The 19,101-nt window shown below is 43.0% G+C and overlaps 1 protein-coding gene across 1 annotated transcript in view; it reads right to left on the bottom strand.

Moving 5' to 3' along the window:
• The window catches only part of PTPN4 (protein tyrosine phosphatase non-receptor type 4), a 140,415-nt gene extending 123,929 nt beyond the window's left edge, over window positions 1–16,486 (bottom strand). Inside the window, exon 1 of the mRNA XM_066611713.1 lies at window positions 15,927–16,486. The gene's annotated coding sequence lies outside the window, so the exon portion shown is untranslated. The remainder of the gene's footprint in view (window positions 1–15,926) is intronic.
• Between the last annotated feature and the right edge of the window lie 2,615 nt (window positions 16,487–19,101).

Below are 19,101 nucleotides of genomic sequence, written 5' to 3'. Positions count from 1 at the left end.
GCCCTCAGAGGCCATGCATAGCTCTTGTTGCCTTCAGAAGGTTCAGGTTGAGCCAAGTGTGGCTCAACGTGGGTCCGAGGGACCCGTGCTGACCTAGATCCGCGGATATAAAATCTGTGGATAAACAGGCTCAATCTGTACGTGAAGCAACACAAAGACACCTCTCTCCAAGGTATTGTTTCTATAATTAGAGTAGTATCAGTTGGAAAATGTTTATGATTTATTTAGGAGAGGAGCCATGAATACTGCTCATCAACTATAGTTAAGTCAATTTTCCAGACTGATCCACCCAGAAAAGCTGCATTTCAAAACACTGGGACCTCACCAGCCTACAGATTACACAAAAATATACTGAATGCACATGGAGGTTCTCAAACACATACTCCAAAATGAACCTGCTATGTGGCTGCCGTATAAATAATGTTTTGTTTTGTTTTCCCAGACTTCTTTTCGAAAATGAAACTATTTAGACACAGGCAGGGGTGATCAACTTTGTTTCATACAGAGGGTTAAAGTTAGCATTCTAAGTGCCTGTGGAGGGTCAGAAGTGACAACATTAAGTAGATGACAGCCAGAAATAAGCACTTTGTTCTCACAGAGAAACTCTTTAGCTGCAAATGACAAGAGCAAATGTGCAAAGCTTGTTCATATTTTCAAGATATGAGGGAGCTATCACAGGGGCCAGATAAATTGCTTCCGGGGGTCACATTCGACCTGCAAGTCCTATATTTGACACCACTGATCTAGACAGGGCAACACAATTGAGGCAGTTGAACACTGAACAGTAACTGAATGATGCCTACCATACTGAAAATCAGAAGCATAACCAGGAAGCAGATAAGAACTGCCACATATTATTCCAACTAATTGATTGCATAAAATTCTGTGGCGCATTTGAACTTGCTTTAGGGGGCATAATAAAACAGATTTCCTCAAATCCAGGTATATATCATTAGTAGATTGTGCAGCTAATCTAGTTAGTGTGATGGAGACCTACATTCAAAAAGCAATTTCTTGATTGCACATTGAAAGCTGCAATAGACACCGCTATGGAGCAGATAACAGAAGCAGAATTCGTAACCATACAGCAGCCATTTTCAACATTTTCAGCTCACCGCACACTGACAAGGCACTAAAATTGTCAAGGCACACTACTAGTTTTTTACTTACATTAAATTGCTACATTACAGTTAATGTTGAATTAATAAAATACAATTAAATCATTACATGACAAAAAAATTGACAAGAAGCATGGAGAGGGAAGTATACATGGTTTCTGAAAAGGAGGAAAAATCCTATGTTCAAATTCTTATCAAAAGTGCAAGAAAGTGTTGGCAAAGACAGGGCAGGTTGATCACATAGTGCAGGGTTTTTCAAACTGGGGCATTGCAACGCCCCAGCCTGCGGGCCCTGGACTCTGCCCCCTTAAGGGGTGGGGGCAGCCAGGAGACAGGGGGAAGGCAGATCGCAGATTGTGCCGCTCAGGGGGGCTGCAGGGAGCCCGGCGCGACATGCAGCAGGGCTCCCCGTAGCAGTGAAAGTAGATGCTGAGGGATCTAGAAGTAGAAGTAGATTGTAGTAGAAGATCATTCTGCATCTACTTTCACTGCTGCGGGGAGCCCTGCTGCAGGTCACACCGAGCTCCCCGCACAGCTGGGAGGCTGCAGGGGCTGGGGTACGTGTACCCCAACCCCTGCAGCCCCCGAGTGGCGCGATCCACGATCTCTCCGTTCCCTTTTTTCTCCCCTTCCCTCTGCATGAGCTTAACATGGATGTGTTTTCTCCTCGAAATGCATTCTTCAGATCATGGATATCGATTTATTTTTTAAAAGGTACCTACACTTTTTCTTTCTGAAAGGGGGGAAGCAAGTTTAAAATCACTGGTCTGTTCATCAAAAATGCAGAACTTTGTGACCTGTAAGTTTGGCAGTGATGTAATCGCTTCTGGGTTATCAAACTCCACTTGCTGTGCCTCTCCAGCCTTGGGTCTCACTACACATCACTGCTTTCTTGTAATTCCAGTTACAGTATTCATTATAGTTCTTAATGTTGAAAATGCTTGATCATTATTTGACAATTTTTTGTTGTAACTGGTCAATACTGAACGACTGATGAAACTTTAGATAAATTTATTTATTTATCTGTTCACATTTTTATACCGCCCTTCCTCCAAAGAGCTCAGAGCGGTTTACACAGCTGCTCCTCCCCTCCTTCTTGTCCTCACAACAACCCTGTGAGGTAGGTGAGGCTGAGAGAAAGTGACTGGCCCAAGGTCACCCAGGAAGCTTTGTGGCTGAGGGGAGATTTGAACCTGGATCATCCAGGGCTAAGTCCACCTCCCAAACCACTACACCATCCTGGCTCTCAAATCAAAAGGTCAACTTTATGCCCTACTCCTTGAAAACCACTTTGAGAAGTCAGCAACGTAACTAGTTTCATACACATACAGAGGGGCAGGGCATTCATATTTACAGTTATGAGTTCCCACTAAAATAAAAGCATGTTATAAGATGCCTATGAGTTGCATGTCACATTTTATTACAGCTACTGAAAACAAATCTAAACTACAGGAAAAAGCAGCAGCTGCACTAGAACAGACTGGTGTTTTAATTTGCACTATACATTTCCATACTTTTCTCTATCCCATCCCAGTTCTACTGCAAGATGGTCTTCTCTTCAGTTTCCTTTACCCATTAGTACCACTACTACTTCTGTACAATGATTTTAAAGCAATCTGAATAAAAGCAGAGTGAAATTAACTGATGGTGTTCCATCACTTTATAGGCAGTGATAGCACCAGAATGCACGTGGTACTAGAAGAAAGAACAGTTGTTAGCATCCAAAGAAAGACCTGCTTGTTTAATGATTTTTATAGCTCTGAAGGGTGGACAGTAGGTGGTACAGAGAATCTGAAGGCTTATCATTAGTACATGTCAGGATCAGAAAACAACCAATTAGATAAGAAGTGCAGACTAAAGCAAGTCTTGATATTTAGCAACAGGGTGAAGGCTTCAATCACAAATCATGTATGCACTGTAAGTTAAAAACCTATTGGTTCAAGCAACACTCACATTAGTTGATATTCTGCATATGTAAGTCATCCTTTACCTTATCTGTATACTGCTTTGAAATACTACAAGACTATTTTCTTCTAGGCTTACTGCCTGGGTAAGCACTTTTTATCAACACCAGATGTACCAGTTGCTAGCACTAACCACATTGCTTTGCAATTCCTCCATGACAGAACAAAATACAATGGTTATTTAGACTGTATATGGAATAACATCAAGATAAGAATATCTTAAGTTTTTATAAATTTATAGATTTTGTCTTTTACTGTGTGCTTTAATCTGCTGCTATATATTTTATCTTGTTTTAATTGTTTTTAAGCGTTTTGTATTTTTAATGTTTATTTTTATCTTTGTTTGTATTTTAACTTGATTGTTAGCTGCCTTGGGTGCCCTTTGGGGGGAAAGGCGGAATACAAATCTAATAAATAAATAAAAGTAATATTCTTTACTTTATTTAAGTTACACAGCTCTCTTCAAAAGTCAGAAAGAAAGATGGATAATTTTCTACCATTGGAAAACACAGGATCTTAGTAGTTAAAACATTTTACATTCCAATACCTTGCAAAAAAAATACGAGACATACCAATAACCAGGATCATACATCAACAAAACATGATTGAGCTATAGTGTTGCAAGCTCATATAGTGTCAAATAGCGCAAGCTCAAAAGCATTAGTCACCTACATGTCACCAGAGTGGAAAAAAGTAAAGAGATACAATCTCTTATTCTGAGACCAAAAGAGCACAATTATTTTCAGCAAAATATGCTCCAAGATGAAATCTCTTCCCAAGCTTTTTTAGAAAAGCTAAGCATAATGCCCAGAGCGTATTAGCTATAGAATTGTTCTGTGTCACTGTTTATACTCTATCAGCATAATCCTTTGAAGGCTGCTGGCTCAGAATTAAACCTCCCCATGTTCAAAGGCGCTTATTTCCACAAAAGTGTGCCTATACACTTATAGCCTATGGCTTATACCAGTGGTTTTCAACCGATGTGCTGCAGTACACTGGTGTGCCATGAGGCTGCCTCAGGGGTGCCGCGGGGCCAAGGAGTCAGGCAGCAGCAGCTGCGCATGCGGGAGAAGTGGTGGCTTGGAGCCTGGCACAGCAGCAGGAGAAAAAGGGGCAGCCACGCAGGGGCTTGGTCGCTCCTGCTGTTGCTGGTGCCTGCCCTGAGCACTGATTGGGCAGCCAGCCAGAGGAGCCTGGAAGAGCTCCCAGCGGGTGGGAATGTGGAGGGAGTGAGAGCAAGCCTGAAGGTGGAAGCGGGTAGGAGCCAGAAGCAGCTGGCTGGAAAGGATCCTGGAGAGACCCTTTTCCTTGCAAGCAATGCCCCAAAGTGACCCTGCCTGCATTGTCTCCACTAGCAAGGCTTTGGCAGGAAGGGCGCTGGGCCACAATCAGATCCACACTTACCTAGGAGTAAGCCCCATTGACTATAATGGGGCTTACTTCTGAGTAGACTTACAGAGGCTTGGTCACACTCTTTCTTGAATATATGAGCAGGTAAGTGATGCTTTTCTTCCCCCCACCTCCTCCCCTCCTGCACACACATCCCCCCATCATAACTGCAGTTAACCCCTTTTTCTGCCCCTCCCCTCCCTCTTTCCCACCTTCCAAAGTTCAAAACCAGTTGCCTCCCATTCTCTTTCTCTCTCCCCCACCCCAGTGACTCCTGCACTTGTTTCAGCTACATTTCCTCACTGCCCCTCACCCCTCCCCCATTTCTCCAGTATGCTCAGTCTCATCTCTCTTTGCCAGCACCTCCAGGCATATCAGAGCATATCGACTGATAACAGTTTGAACAGACCTGCTTCAAAACATTGTTCTTCCTTTCCAGGAACCACATACACCTCCCTCTCCAAGCTTCTTGGGAATTTCTTTCATTGTCATGTAATGATCTAAGGCTGCAATCCTAACCACAGTTTCCTGAAAGTAAGCCCCATTGAACAAAATAGGACTTACTTCTGAGTAGATTGGGTTAGGCTTGTGCCCTTAGTTATATTAATTAAATTAATTGTAACATAATAAAGTAATTAAAAACTAGTAGTGTGCCTTGACAACTTTAGTGCCTTGTGAGCTGAAAAAGGTTGAAAATGGCTGGCTTATACTGTTGGATACTGTTTACAACTGTTCCAATAACCAACTCCTAGTACCTGGGACAGTTCAGCAAAGCTGTAAAATAAAAATGCATATTTATGTAAATTGCTACTTTCACATTGCACTGCAGCAATGCAATTGCAAGTGTTTAAATCTGTGGGCCGTTCCACATATTGGCTTTCTACTTAGACACAAAAGGTAGTGAGTTCTGGTTCCCCGAGAACTATATTCATATGATATACAGGTTTATTGCACTCACATTTGATACTTTTAAACAAAAAGTACATCTTGGTATGTACCAAAAAACCAAGTGAGTGAAGTGGCCCTAAGGTTTTGCAGCTCCAGATACTTGGGGGTGTGGAAGTAAAAGCATGGATGTACTGCTCCAGTTTATTTAAATTCACTCATTTTTTAAATGTCAATATTATAACAGTTATCCAACTTGGCTGTGGTCTATCGTTTAGGGCAGTGTTATTCAAACTGTGAGGCGCTGCTCTATAGGGCGGTGCCAGGAACTCAAAGGGGAGGCATGGGATGTCCTCTTGCAGTGATACAGTCACACCCCTGGGCAGAATACAAGCCCATCTGCGCTTTTTTTTTAAAGCAGAAGAAACAGGAGTTGCTCAGCTGCAAGAGTGGCTGCTGCTGCCCCGCCCTCTTCCGAGCATGCTCAGCTTACAGTCCTCAACCCTCGCTGATCCTTGTCTGGTTGGTTCCTAGTTCCCAGCCTGGGATCGATTCTCATCAAAGTGAAATCTCTCTTTTCAACCCCCTCCCTCTTCCACTCCCCCCTTTTGATCTCCAAACCTTCCCGCTTTCTTCCCCCTCCCCAAATAAAACGCTTCCTATTTTACCAATCACCAGGGGTCTTAAAGTTGTTTCCATGCAGTTTGCAAATGGGGAGGGGAGAGACAAGCACACACTTTACTTGGCCAAGAGCAGAAAAAGGGTACTGTTTTTAAAGTGATTTATTAATCTTGTTTGACTGAAGAGGAAAGGTTGTATTTTTAAAGTGATGAATCTTGCTATTTGAAGGGAATACTTAGCCATTGATGAAGTGATTGCCAGTCCAATCCTAGCCACACTTTCCTGGGAGTAAGCCCCATTGACTGTAATAGAACTTACTTCTGAGTAGACATACAGAGGCTTCAACTGTGCATCTCCTAGTACAGGAGACAAACCAGCTTCCTAACCAAACCCTTATCAGCTCTGCTATATTTTCATGGTCTATTTTTGTTTTCCCCACCAGCTGCTGGAAAAATTTAATTTCATTAAATTAATAAAGGGTTCAGTCCTATCCAAGGAGAATGGGAGAAATTACTAGTTGGATTGGGGTCCACAGGGGTGTGTGTGTGTAATGTTGGTCAGACTGGTTGTTCACAAAGTTCATTTGATAAAAATTCTATTGGCATGCTTACAAAGTTTAAAAAAATGAATCCTCCTGGACCAGACAAAATCTACCTACTCCAGCATCCTGTCTCCAACAGTGATCAGCAGCTTCCTTGTTGGCAACCTTCAGTCTCGGAAGACTATGGTATCACGCTCTGAATGGTGGTTCTGGAACAGCGTCTAGTGTGGCTGAAAAGGCTGATTCGGGAGTGACAATCCCTTCCACACTGGGAGCAAGTGTAGTGTGTCCCTGGTCTGTCTCCCTGGCTATGGGCCTTCCTTCTTTGCCTCTTTGCCTCAGCCTGTTGGCCAAGTGTCTCTTCAAACTGGGAAAGGCCATTCTGCACAGCCTGCCTCCAAGCGGGCCGCTCAGAGGCCAGGGTTTCCCACTTGTTGAGGTCCACTCCTAAGGCCTTCAGATCCCTCTTGCAGATGTCCTTGTATCGCAGCTGTGGTCTACCTGTAGGGCGCTTTCCTTGCACGAGTTCTCCATAGAGGAGATCCTTTGGGATCCGGCCATCATCCATTCTCACAACATGACCAAGCCAACGCAGGCGTCTGATCCTTTATAAAGCATGTATATTGCTGTGTATTAATATATTTTTAAGATCTGCATTTAATTAATGATATGATTAATATAATTAATATAGTTAATATATAATTAATATTATATTATATTTAATATAGTTAATATTTCTGGCCACTTCCTGTTTAATGATGTCACTTCAGCCCTCAGGAACATGGAGTCATGGCCAACAGCCACTGGGGTCAAGGGAGCCACTGGCTGGAAAAGTTTAAGTACCATTGGTTTAGGGAAATACGAAGTATGAGATAATGTCATATTATACCATCCTAGTTCCCATTATAGTACAAGCATCCCTCTATAGCCACAGGGGATAGGTTCCTACCACTACCACAGATGTCCAAAACTGCAGAGAGCAAGAAAGCCTACTCAAATTCCCCTCTCAGTCATGCTCAAGACTTGCCTCTCTTCATTTGAAAAAGGAAGCTTTTTCTTCCTTTCACTTTGGAAGAGGAAGCAGACAGCAAGAACACTAGACTCTGCTTCCTGTTAGTGTTCTATCACCTCCTCTAGCAGCTTAGGGTCTAGGTTCTTGCTGGTTGCTAAATTTACCAAAGCATTCCAAAGCATAAAGAAAAAGCCTCCTTTTGCAAAATGTTTGCAAATGAAGAGAGGTGAGTTACAATCACAACCAGGAGAGGGGGGGACTTGGAATCATTGATAAGTGAAACTATGGATATGGAACCTGTGGATATAGGGGGAGCGCCTGTAGATACACTAACGCTCAACACATTTGCGTAAGAGTCAGAGGAATTTGAGTTTATAAGGTTATATCCTGCAATACTAACCCCCCCCCAACTCTCCCCTGCCACCACTGAATGGTATAAATTAGATTTTTAATATAATTATTAAAAACTTTTATTTTGAACTGCTGCAGGAAAGCTTGCAAATGTCAGTGCAAGAGCAAAATGTCTAAAGATATTGATCCAAAAATAACTTTAAAAGAATGTTTGATGCAAGTTAAAATTCATGGCATTAAGGCTGCAGTCCTATATAGCAGGGTTTGCAACCCAGTTGTTGATGGGTCTAGAAGCTGAAACTGACAAGCAGAGGAGGAAACGCATTGAGCCCTAGGTAAAGTGAAATGGAGCCACATTGCACCTTTACTCATAAGTAGGTGAATGTACCTTGCCCACTGCAAAGGGCAGACTGAGAGGAATCCAACACTACCAAAATGGTCCCAATTCAATGAATGCAGGCCCCAAAAACAAACAAAAACCAAGTCCATACCTCCAAACTGACAAACATATTGAGCCCTATGAAAAATGGAGCTAACTTGCATGGCTGCATTTGCTTGTGAGTAAGCAAACATGCCTTGGCTCATGTTGATAGGCAAAGGGGAATGCAAAGCCACCAGAATGGTCCCAGTCTGCTGAAAGTGAAGCTCAACAAATGCTCCAGAAGGCAACACACACATATACCCCCACACTAAAAATGATTAAAAACAGAGGTTTGAGCTGGTAAGGTGATTTTTTTTCTTTTTAAACTTATAAAGCTAGGTGGGTCTTGACAGTGATATGGTTTAAATATAAGAACTTAAGTTGAACTGGATACTGGGTAGGGCTAAAAATCTTATTTTTGGGGGGTGAAGGATATTGCAGGCAAGCTACAGAGATAATTCACTTGGTGGAACAGGGCTGGCTTCCCCATCTCATCTCCCCTTATTTAATTATTTGTTTTACTTTATGTCTATTTTAATTTGCTTGATGATGTCACTTCTGGCCATGACATCACCTCTGGTGGGTCCTCAACAGATTGTCATTCTAAAAAGTGGTTTGCAGTGCTAAAAGGTTTGAGAACCACTGCTATATATAATTATCTGGGTGGGTGGATGTGGTCTTCGTTCCACATACATCTCCTTCAGAGTGTGAGGAAGATGCTTCCTCCATAAACAAGCCTCGTCTCCCTTATGCGCCACCTATCCTCCGCCACCTTCCCTAGCCTAGCAGTTCTTGCTGCTGTGCTGATCGTTGTTTGCCAAGTCTAGAGAGCCACATACAATTGGTGAACTCATTCTACTAGCTGTTAGTGAGGTTCTGAGCACTCTTCTGCATAAGTCACCAAATAATATTACTGGAACGATTTCTCTCAGGAACTATTCAGTGTGAAAATGAATGAATGAAATGGCTGAAAATGTCAGATACACTCTGCTGCATATGAAGGGCAACAGAATTTGTGACACAGCTGGATATGTTAACTTTCCCAGGCAATAAATCTTTACTTCTATTTTATGCGTGCTTTATAAGACACAAAAGTTTGGTTCAGGAGTTTTTTGCCAGGCAACTAAGAACATATACTAAAGAAGGGTCAATATTTCATGTTGTTAAGCAGTTCTTCAAAGAAAAGGAAATTCCTCAATTCCCACTTATCAACATACTTTCTTGTTTAACTAATGGAGCACTAACAATAACTGGTCGCTACCATGGGCATGCTGCTTACTTGAAAAAATGTTTTTACCATTTACTGGGTCATTCATTGCCAACATCGGGTTGCAAAAAACCTCTGTGATTGCCTGCATAAGTCATGACACACTATCATTACTGCACTGAATAAATTAAAGCCCACTCTCTTGTTGATCAATTATTCTGGAAACTCTTAAGAATGCAGTTTGTTGGCTATCAAAAGATCTCAAAGTGATCATGCACAACACTGCTTATTTATCAGAACAATCTGCAAAATTCAGTGAAATGAATTTGCATTTGCAAGGAAATTAGGCAGAATCTCTATGTTTAAAGTTAATTCTATTCAAGTCCAATATAGGTTGTCATGAGCTATACCAATTTCTGAGTCTGTCTGAACTAGAAAAGAAAGGTAAGATACGAGATGACGATCTGCAGGTTTTTTGAGACCATTTGGATATGCTGCATGAAGATATGTCTAAACAATTTCAGGATCTACTTTAAAAGGAAATTCCAGATTAGGTAATAAATCCATTTTCCGATATGAGAAAGTTGAGGTGGCGGAAGAAGAACTAACTGAGTTACAAAATTACACTGACTTGAAGAATATATTTAATTGTACCAAGAGTTTTGATTACGTAAAGAAATTTCTGAGCACTATCCTGCACTATGGACAGTGGTTAAGAAACTTCTTGTTGTATTTCATCATATTTGCACCGTCATATTTGGTGGACATGGTTTTAGAATGGTCATTCAACTTCTCTCTGAGCCAAGAAATCAGAGTATTAAACATGGCAATTTATGACTCATGAAAAGTGATTTTAAATCAGACATAGGGAACCCAGCATCATTTCCTTAAGCCCATCCATCGCATCAAGAATTTACTGAGCATTGAAGCAGTTACTAAGTGTGATATCCAAGATTCTTGCTAAATAACTATCAGACTTGGGAAAGCTAATATCAATGGACCAAGTTCAATTTTGTTGAGTAAATTAAATAAAAAACTTTTAATTGGATTTTGAATAAACGTGCATTGATTAGAACCATTTTGACTTTTATTGTTCTCTTCCTTAGTAGGTCATGCAAACTCTATACTGAATAATGCTTTTTGTAGAGCATGGTAGCGGTGCTCAAAGTGCCAACCACTGTGAACCAGAAATGCCTTTCCTAGCATGGCCAGCACTTTGAGTTCTGCAGTACTCCGTCTCTCCCTGTCCCCAGATCAGGACAATGTGACACTCTGGGCAGTCACATCTTTGTAGAAATCTGGGCACAGTGACCGCTGGGGCACTACACCATAGATGCAACTGCCCAGAGTGCCGCATCATTCCAATCTGGAGATAGAGAGAGACGTAGTATTCTGGAATGAGATGTGCTGGTCACAGGAGGGAAGCATTCAGCTGAATGCTAGACTTGGCTCCCAGACCAAGGTCTGCCCAAACCTGGGGCAGGGCGATGCAGGCGATGAGTTTATGGAACCAAAGGAGCGATGGCCTGCAAAAGTTTGGGAATATAGGCCACAGAAATTTGGTCCTTGCATTCCAAGATTGTCTAATACCTCCGCAACAAAAACCTAATTAACAATGTTGCAATTACTGTAAGCCTACATAAACAGTGTAAAGCTTATTGTAGTACTGTGATTAAAATCTAATCCTCTGGATGCCCTTTCAAAAAACATATCCAAGGTAATATACCAACTGAAGTGATTTTTTCAAGTTTAGAGCAGTGTTTCTCAAACTGCGAGCTGGGACCCACTTGGAGGGTCATGACCCAATTTCTAGTGAGTCCCATAGAGCTTCCAATGAAAACATGGGTAAAGAAAAGATCAAATAAGTGCCTCAAATCTTGAGGCTGTTCAAAAATCAGATAGCTGCTAACTGCCCTGCAAAGTGTTGAGCTCCTGCATTTTGCAAGCATGTAAATATAGGGAGATAAAAATTTGAGTGTCTAATGTATTCCCCCTCCCCAACTCTGTCAAAAACAAGCAGTGGGAGCAGGTGAAGGCAGGGTCACATAACTAAGCCCTCAAACCTCGAGTCTATTCATTAGGGCTGCCTCATTACCAGAAATGGATTGAGGTTTTTTTGCAAGTAAATAATTGAATAAACTATTAATTGTAAATAGATAAAAAATACTATTTCTTTCTAGATCACCTTTTTTAAAGTCTCCTAAAACTAGGTGGGGCCCAACAGAGTGTCATTTTAAAAGGTGGGTCCCAGTACTAAAAAGTTTGAGAATCACAATAAGGGAAACTTATTTTCCACACAAGATCACCTATATAAAAATGAACACACATCTCCAAGCCAGTTTCATTAAATGCATAGAATTGTACTAAATTCTAACTTTCAATTAGTGAAGTTTGTGAAGCAACAAGAATTGGGAACCAGAAATGGGAGCATTAGAGTAATGGCATAAAGCACAACATTTTGTACTTAAGGGGGGTCCTGCATCTGCAGATCCCGTATCCATGGTTTCAATTAGACACAGATGTGAGTGGGCCCCCCACATTTCCTCCACCCGAGAGGAGAAGGAGCCTCCCCAGTATCCATGGAATCAGCTATCCATGGGAAGGTTCCAGAATAGAACTCCCATGGATACTGGGATACATCTGTAGAAAAATAGATTTTAAATAATTTGACAAATTGAGATTCACGCAAGAGCAAAAATCTATAATAGAAGTGCAAAGAGAATGAGGCACATTCGCAAACAAAAAATTAGTTTTCTGCTTTCCAGGAAACTAAGGTTATTTCTACAACAGCTTTTAGGTACTGAATTCAACTGCAGCTAGATGATAAAATCTTCTGTATCCTCTCATTATCTGCTGGGGTTAGGTTCCTGAAAAACACAGCAGATATGGAAACAGCAGTTACTGAATCATCAATCCTATGGGATTAATGGTGTTAGGTTCCATGGACCCCTATGCTATACACCATATACAGTAGGGTATAAAAGGACTGATTACTGTCATATTCATTTTTGTCCTCCCTTTTGCTGAATGGCTCCAAGGGAGCTAACAAGAGTGTAAAAGCATAAAAACAATTTACTGTTTAAAAAAGCACACCTCTGAAGTTTCAGTAGTTCCAAAAGTTGCAGTTCAAACCAGCTATGGTGCCACAAAGCATTCAGGTGAGCTACCAGATGCTGCAAGGAATCCTAAGATACTGCCAGTCCTTGACTGGCTGCAGAAAAAGTTCAGAATGGTTGCAGAATAGGTTCAGAATGGCCACTCTGGACACAAAATGGCCACTGTGGACAGCTTGAAAAAGGCTACAAATACCTTTAGAATGGCTGCAGATGTAGCAGATAGAACAAGCAGTGAACAGTGTAACAGTAACAATTGTGTTTCCACGTGTAAGTGAATCTATGAGAATCGAGTGTGCAGTTACCGAGGACTGACTGCATGTGTTTTTGCTAACATTTAACCATAGTCTCTTCTGCTAGAAGCACTTGGCTCTAAACCACCATCAGCTAAATAACTGTAATTCTGTGCATGTCTACTAAGAAGCAAGTCTCATTGAGTTCAATGGGGCCTACTTCCAGATAATGCTGCAATCCTGAACACACTTAATGGGGAGTAAGTCTCATCAGAAACAGTAAAACTTACTTTACAATAGACATGCATAAAATTGTTCGTTGAATTCTGTGACTGTATTTGTGCTTGATGCTCTCCTTCCCCACTTCACCCCATCAAACAGATGATCAGCAGAACTGTTGCATTGAGTCCCACACCTTCCAAAAGTTGGTTTCCCAAGAGCAGCAGCAAAAGAGCATGCTGCTACACACTTGACTTGTACCAGGTTCAGAACAGACTGTGAAAGTCAGGATTATGGGACAAGACTTGTTGTCCTTCTATAGTAGCTACCTGTATATTCAGCAGCAGCAACTAGGTCCACTTGTTTGCACATACAAATCACATTACTGGATAAGAACCAGTATGTTTAGGATGAGGAATATACTACCCTAGTTCTAATTATGTTTATTGCCTTCTAAGCCTTTGTAGTGTTGCTACAATACTGGCAGTACTCAGCACTCTGTACATGTGCAGAATTCCTATCTTAAGAATTCACTGGCTCACACACAAGACTCTGAGAGGGCCATTAACGCAAATAAAGTGAACTGAACTTGAATCCACAGCCCATTTTATCCTATTTGGAACACAGTTATTTTAGCCTGTTTCTCTATGTAAGTCTTCATTTATGACATTACAAACATTTGGGTCATGATGGAACATCATAGGTGTGAGCACGGCCATGTTCATATGCAACTTTTCAAACCCTGGATTTACTAAAATGTAATATTATCAAAAACACAGTGCCCTAAAGAATTTTGAGTGCACTACTATTGATCTTTAGGCAATGCAATTAGCAAGGCTGTGTCACACAAGTATTGTTTTACTATGGTTAGCATAAGACAAACTCATATTATTGCAATACACTGGCAAGTTACTGAGTTCAGACAACATCTGGCAACATGAGAAAATATTGATTCTTGTATAACAAAGCATTTCATAAAAAATTACAAGAGTACTTCACTACTCTTGACTAGGGAAAATCATGAGATGAGAGAATATATTGAAGAATTGTTTTAAATTATGGCTTCAACAATCTCAAGATTAACCATCCTGTTGCTTCCAATTTGTGAAACCTTACTTATACTAATCTAATATAATATGAAATTCTATTGTGTTTATTTCCATGTGAACACCATTTAGCTTTGTAACATGAAAGATGACAAAAATCAAGCCAATAAGAACTCCTTTTAGAACAAGTGTTCATTCCGCTGCAAGTGACAGTGCAACATACACATGAACATTCAGCAAGTGAAGAAAAGATCCCTGTTGCTTATAATAATTTTTCAATCTAAAGGAGTTTTGCTGTATCAATTTCTAATATGGAATTAAGTTTTGCTCCAATCTAGCAATACAGTTCTAGATTGGTGTACAATCATTAATAGCTTTATCTTTATACTCCAAGCTTTTAAAGAAACTAAGTTCAGAAATTAAAAATGAATGAAATAAAAAAGAGACGAAAAAACACATGGGGACTTTAAATAGCATTCACTACTTCTGCAGAACTATTTTTTTTTTTATTTCTTAATGGTATTTTGAAACTTTGGCACTCCCCCCCCCCCCAAGAGCTAAGGAGAGAATTTTCATGAGGTAAAGCAGGAGCTGGCATTGGATGCCTTTCAAAGAACTTTTATTTTAGGGCTGACATTCTTTGTAACTATATAACTAAAAAGCAAAACTGCCATGGTTCCTCCCGACTATTTTCAAAATTACTGTCTTATATCTAATTTGTGTGTATAGTTATGGACATCCCAATCACATATTAACACATGCTCCACTAATTGTTCAATGTGGCAGCACAGGGTATATCTAGTATGTACACAAATATGTATGCCTTGAAAATATGAAGTAACACAACTCTTTATATTACCTAACACAGCACTTTACAGAAACCAGGCCTGAAAGTAGCAACTGACTAGCTTTTTCAGTTTCTTTGACATATATTTACAGTCATACATCATAATTCTGCAACATATGATGTAATGAATAATACACAATAAAGTAACATATTGATTTCAGAAGCCATTTGCAAACCTTGGTGGTCACCAGCAAGTAGCAAAGCTTTTCTTCAAATACCTTTACTTCCTAGCAATAAACTCAGCTTGGGACCCTTTTATGCCTTCAGGCAACCTAATTTTCTCGTCTCCACCCCCCCCCCAAGAATAACGTAATCCTGCTGCTTTTTTGGCTCACATAATAGGATGGAAAACACACCACAGTATACTAAGACAGCCATTCTCAATCTTGGGGTTTCAGAAACCATTTATTCGAGTGTTAACACTGCAGTTGCTGTAAACGATACTAAACAAGGGAGAAAAAGATGACCTCATATCCAACTTCAAGAGCCTTTCCAATCTTCCAGCAAACCAGTATTGTACTAAGAAACCACTTGACCTAAAATAACATTTCCATCCCTTTCTGTTAACAGAGGCACTGAAATGATAGGCACATTTTAAAAGGACATCACATTATACATTCCACCAAATCCACAATTCCAGACCCCTGCATCTCCCTCAAAAATCAATGCTCTGGATGATGATGAGCAAACCCTAACAGATGTTCACCCACCCTGGCTTAATGCTGCCACACACTCTCTCCTGCACCCCATATTGAAGCACACAGCCCCACAGCAAGCCAGGTGGTGGGGCTGGCCATTTCGGTTTTGCATTCTTACCTTGAAGTACTGCACACCCTGCAGGGCAGGGGGCACATTAGAACTATGCAACAACCTTTTCAACCCCCCCCCATGGAGGGGGGGTGGAAAGAGAGGGAGGAATGTTCCCCCTTTAACAACTTAAGACAATACATCAACCTTACCGTCATATAACAGCCACGTCCTTCCAGAGGATGAGGATAATGGATCAGTCCAAGGGGGAGTGAGAGGAGGCGAGGGGTAAGTGGTGGGGGGTCCTTCCCTCCCCTTGAAGGCTCAGTTGCAACCAGCTCAGTGCAATGCAGCTCTTGCACCCCCAAGCAGCAGCAGCAGCAGGCAGAGAGGATGGGGGGTCACCAACAGCAGTGGCAGTGAGCGACCCACTCCCAGTTCAAAGCCCCCCCACATTCCTCCTGCAGCCAGAGGCAAGGGAGGGTGGACAGGTGGGTGGGGGAGGGGGGAAGGCAAGGCAGCCTCCCCCCTCCCCATCCACTGAGCCCCCCACTCAAGGGGGAGGACTTCAGCAGGCGCCCCTCTGCCAGTGGGGGTCGCGCCCCCTCGGCCCCCCAACCAGGAGGCTGCTGTCTTCCTGAAGGCGAAGAGGGAGGGGGGCGGCAGCTCAGTAGCGGGGCTCTGCTTGTCTGGGCTGAAGGGGGGGACGCAAGGACTGGCAGCCGCCACCGCCTCCTTCGCTCTCTCCCCTCCCCAGAGCCAGCCTCCTTCCTCGCCTCCCGCCTGCCCTCAGACAGGCAGCAGCATAGCAACCAACATGGCAGCCGCGCAGTCACCCAGTCAGAAGCGGCAGGCCCAACTCTCGCGAGAACTCTACCTGCTCAGCCTCTTCCCCCCTCCCGCGATCTAAAAGCCTTCCAGAGCGTGTCGTGGCCCCGCTTTCTCGCTGCCTGGTTTCTGCCTCACCTCGCAACCCGATTGGCTGCGCCGGTGGCAAGGCCCCGCCCGCTTTCGACCTCGCACCAGGCGATTGGCTGCTTGAGGTGCCCGTTGTTGTGCCAAGGTAGCCGCAGCAGGCGTCACAGCCACAAGGCCCGCCTCCTCAGCGCTGAGGCTTCATTCAGAGCAACCAAGAGTGGTTTTTTGCAGTATTTCGTGAGGCTGTTACAAAAGGCGTGGGGAGGGAGAGGAGGAGGCGGCTGTTTGAATGGGAGCTGCAGCGACACCTGGTGGTGCATTTATTTTTGCACGCTTTTGCAAATGCACTTGGCATTTTTTTTGCACCAGTTTTGGATACAGTGGCTTCTTTTTTATTGTGCTTCTGTAGCCATTTCCATAGTTATTTTTGTTTATTGTTATTTTGTAGCTCATTTTTTGTACAGTACATAGCATTCTTGCTTGCTAAAATCTTGTACCCCTTAATGATGCATTTTAGTTTTTCTCATGTAGGGTTGCCAAAAAGCATAGGAATCCTTTATTATGCCCACACTTTTATAGGATATGTTTATGTACAACATGGTTGTTGCATCATGTGGTTAAACGCTTAGGCCGGTGCTTCCCAAACTTTGTAGCCTGCGGAACTCCTTGCCACAGGATATATTTCTTTACACCATTGCATCATGCGGTCAAGCGCTTTAGGCCAGTGCTTTCCAAATTTTGTAGCCTGCGGAACTCCTTGCCACACAATGTGGTGATGGCATCCAGCTTAGATGCCTTTAAAACAGGCATCCTCCATCACATGTTTCAAGCCATCACATGTTTCCTCCATCACATGTTACAAGCCATCACATATTACAAGCCTCCATCCTCCATCACATGTTACAAGCCGTGATGGGTATGTACAGCCTGAGATGAGCTGGTCACTTATTATGAGGGCCAGGTATAAATTTTTTTCCCTGTCATCCGCATTAGCCCTGGATAATAATAATAATAAAACTTTATTTTTATCCCGCCCTTCTCCCCAAAGGGACCCAGGGCGGCTTACAACATACTAAAAAAAAACAAAACAAAAACAGATTGAAACATAATTTAACAGATAAAAACATTAAAAACACATTAAGAGAAACCATAAAAACAGTAATCAGATAAAAGTCAGAATAAAAAGAGCATAAAACAGCAGTTCAAGGAGGAGTCACGCCTGTAAGAAACTAAAAGATGTATAAAAGATGTTTAAAAGGCCATAGAGTCAGAAGGCTTGTGTAAACAACAAGGTCTTCAGACCTCGCCGAAAGGTCTCGAGGGAGGAGCCATTCTCAAGTCAAGGGGAAGGGAGTTCCATAACGTTGGTGCCACTACTGAGAAGGCCCTATTTCTTGCCGCCGCCCCACGTACCTCTTTAGGCGGCGGCACATGCAAAAAGGCCTTCTCTGATGACCTGAGAGGATGAGCCGGATTGTACGGGAGTAGGCGATCTCTAAGATAGCCTGGCCCAGAGCAGTATAGGGCTTTAAAGGTCAAGACCAGCACCTTGAATTGGGCCCGGAAACGAATGGGCAGCCAATGTAGCCCCCAGAGAAGCGGACTGACAGAGTCAAACCACCTAGCTCCAGTGACCACACGGGCCGCCGCATTCTGCACTAACTGCAGTTTCCGAACCGACTTCAGGGGCAGCCCCACATAAAGCGTGTTACAATAATCTAACCTCGATGTCACCGTAGCATGGATCACCGTGGCCAGGTCTGCATGATCCAAGTACGGCCGCAGCTGGTGCACCAGCCAAAGCTGAGCAAAGGCCCCCCTGGCCACAGCTGCCACCTGGGAGTCCAGGAGCAGCTGCGAGTCCAGGTGGACCCCCAAGCTGCGGACCTGCTCCTTCAGAGGGAGTGCAACCCCATTCAGAGCAAGCCGATAATCCAGCACCTGCATCAAGGATTTCCGAACCAAGAGAGCCTCTGTCTTATCTGGATTTAATTTCAGCTTGTTAGCCCCCATCCAGATCCTCACTGCTTCCAGACAGCGCTCCAGGCCCTCAACCGCCACCCTGGAGTCTGGAGGAAAGGAGAGATAGAGCTGGGTGTCATCAGCATATTGATGACACCCCACTCCAAACCCCCGGATGACCTCTCCCAGTGGTTTCATGTAGATATTAAATAGCATGGGGACAGAATTGAACCCTGCGGCACCCCGCACTTCAAGGGCCAGGGTGTCGAACAGGCATCCCCCAGCACCACCATCTGGTACTGACCCTCCAAGTAGGAGCGGAACCACCGCAAAACGGTGCCTACAACTCCCAACTCGGCCAATCGGCCCAGAAGGATACCATGGTCGATGGTATCAAAAGCCGCCGAGAGGTCCAGCAGGACCAACAGGGATGCACTCCCCCTGTCCAGTCCCCGGTGTAGGTCATCCACCAAGGCGACCAAGGCAGTTTCCATCCCAAAGCCCAGC

Source organism: Tiliqua scincoides, chromosome 1, assembly GCF_035046505.1.
Source record: "Tiliqua scincoides isolate rTilSci1 chromosome 1, rTilSci1.hap2, whole genome shotgun sequence".
NCBI classification, from domain to species: Eukaryota; Metazoa; Chordata; class Lepidosauria; order Squamata; family Scincidae; genus Tiliqua; species Tiliqua scincoides.
This window is presented reverse-complemented; position numbering and strand designations above follow the sequence as displayed.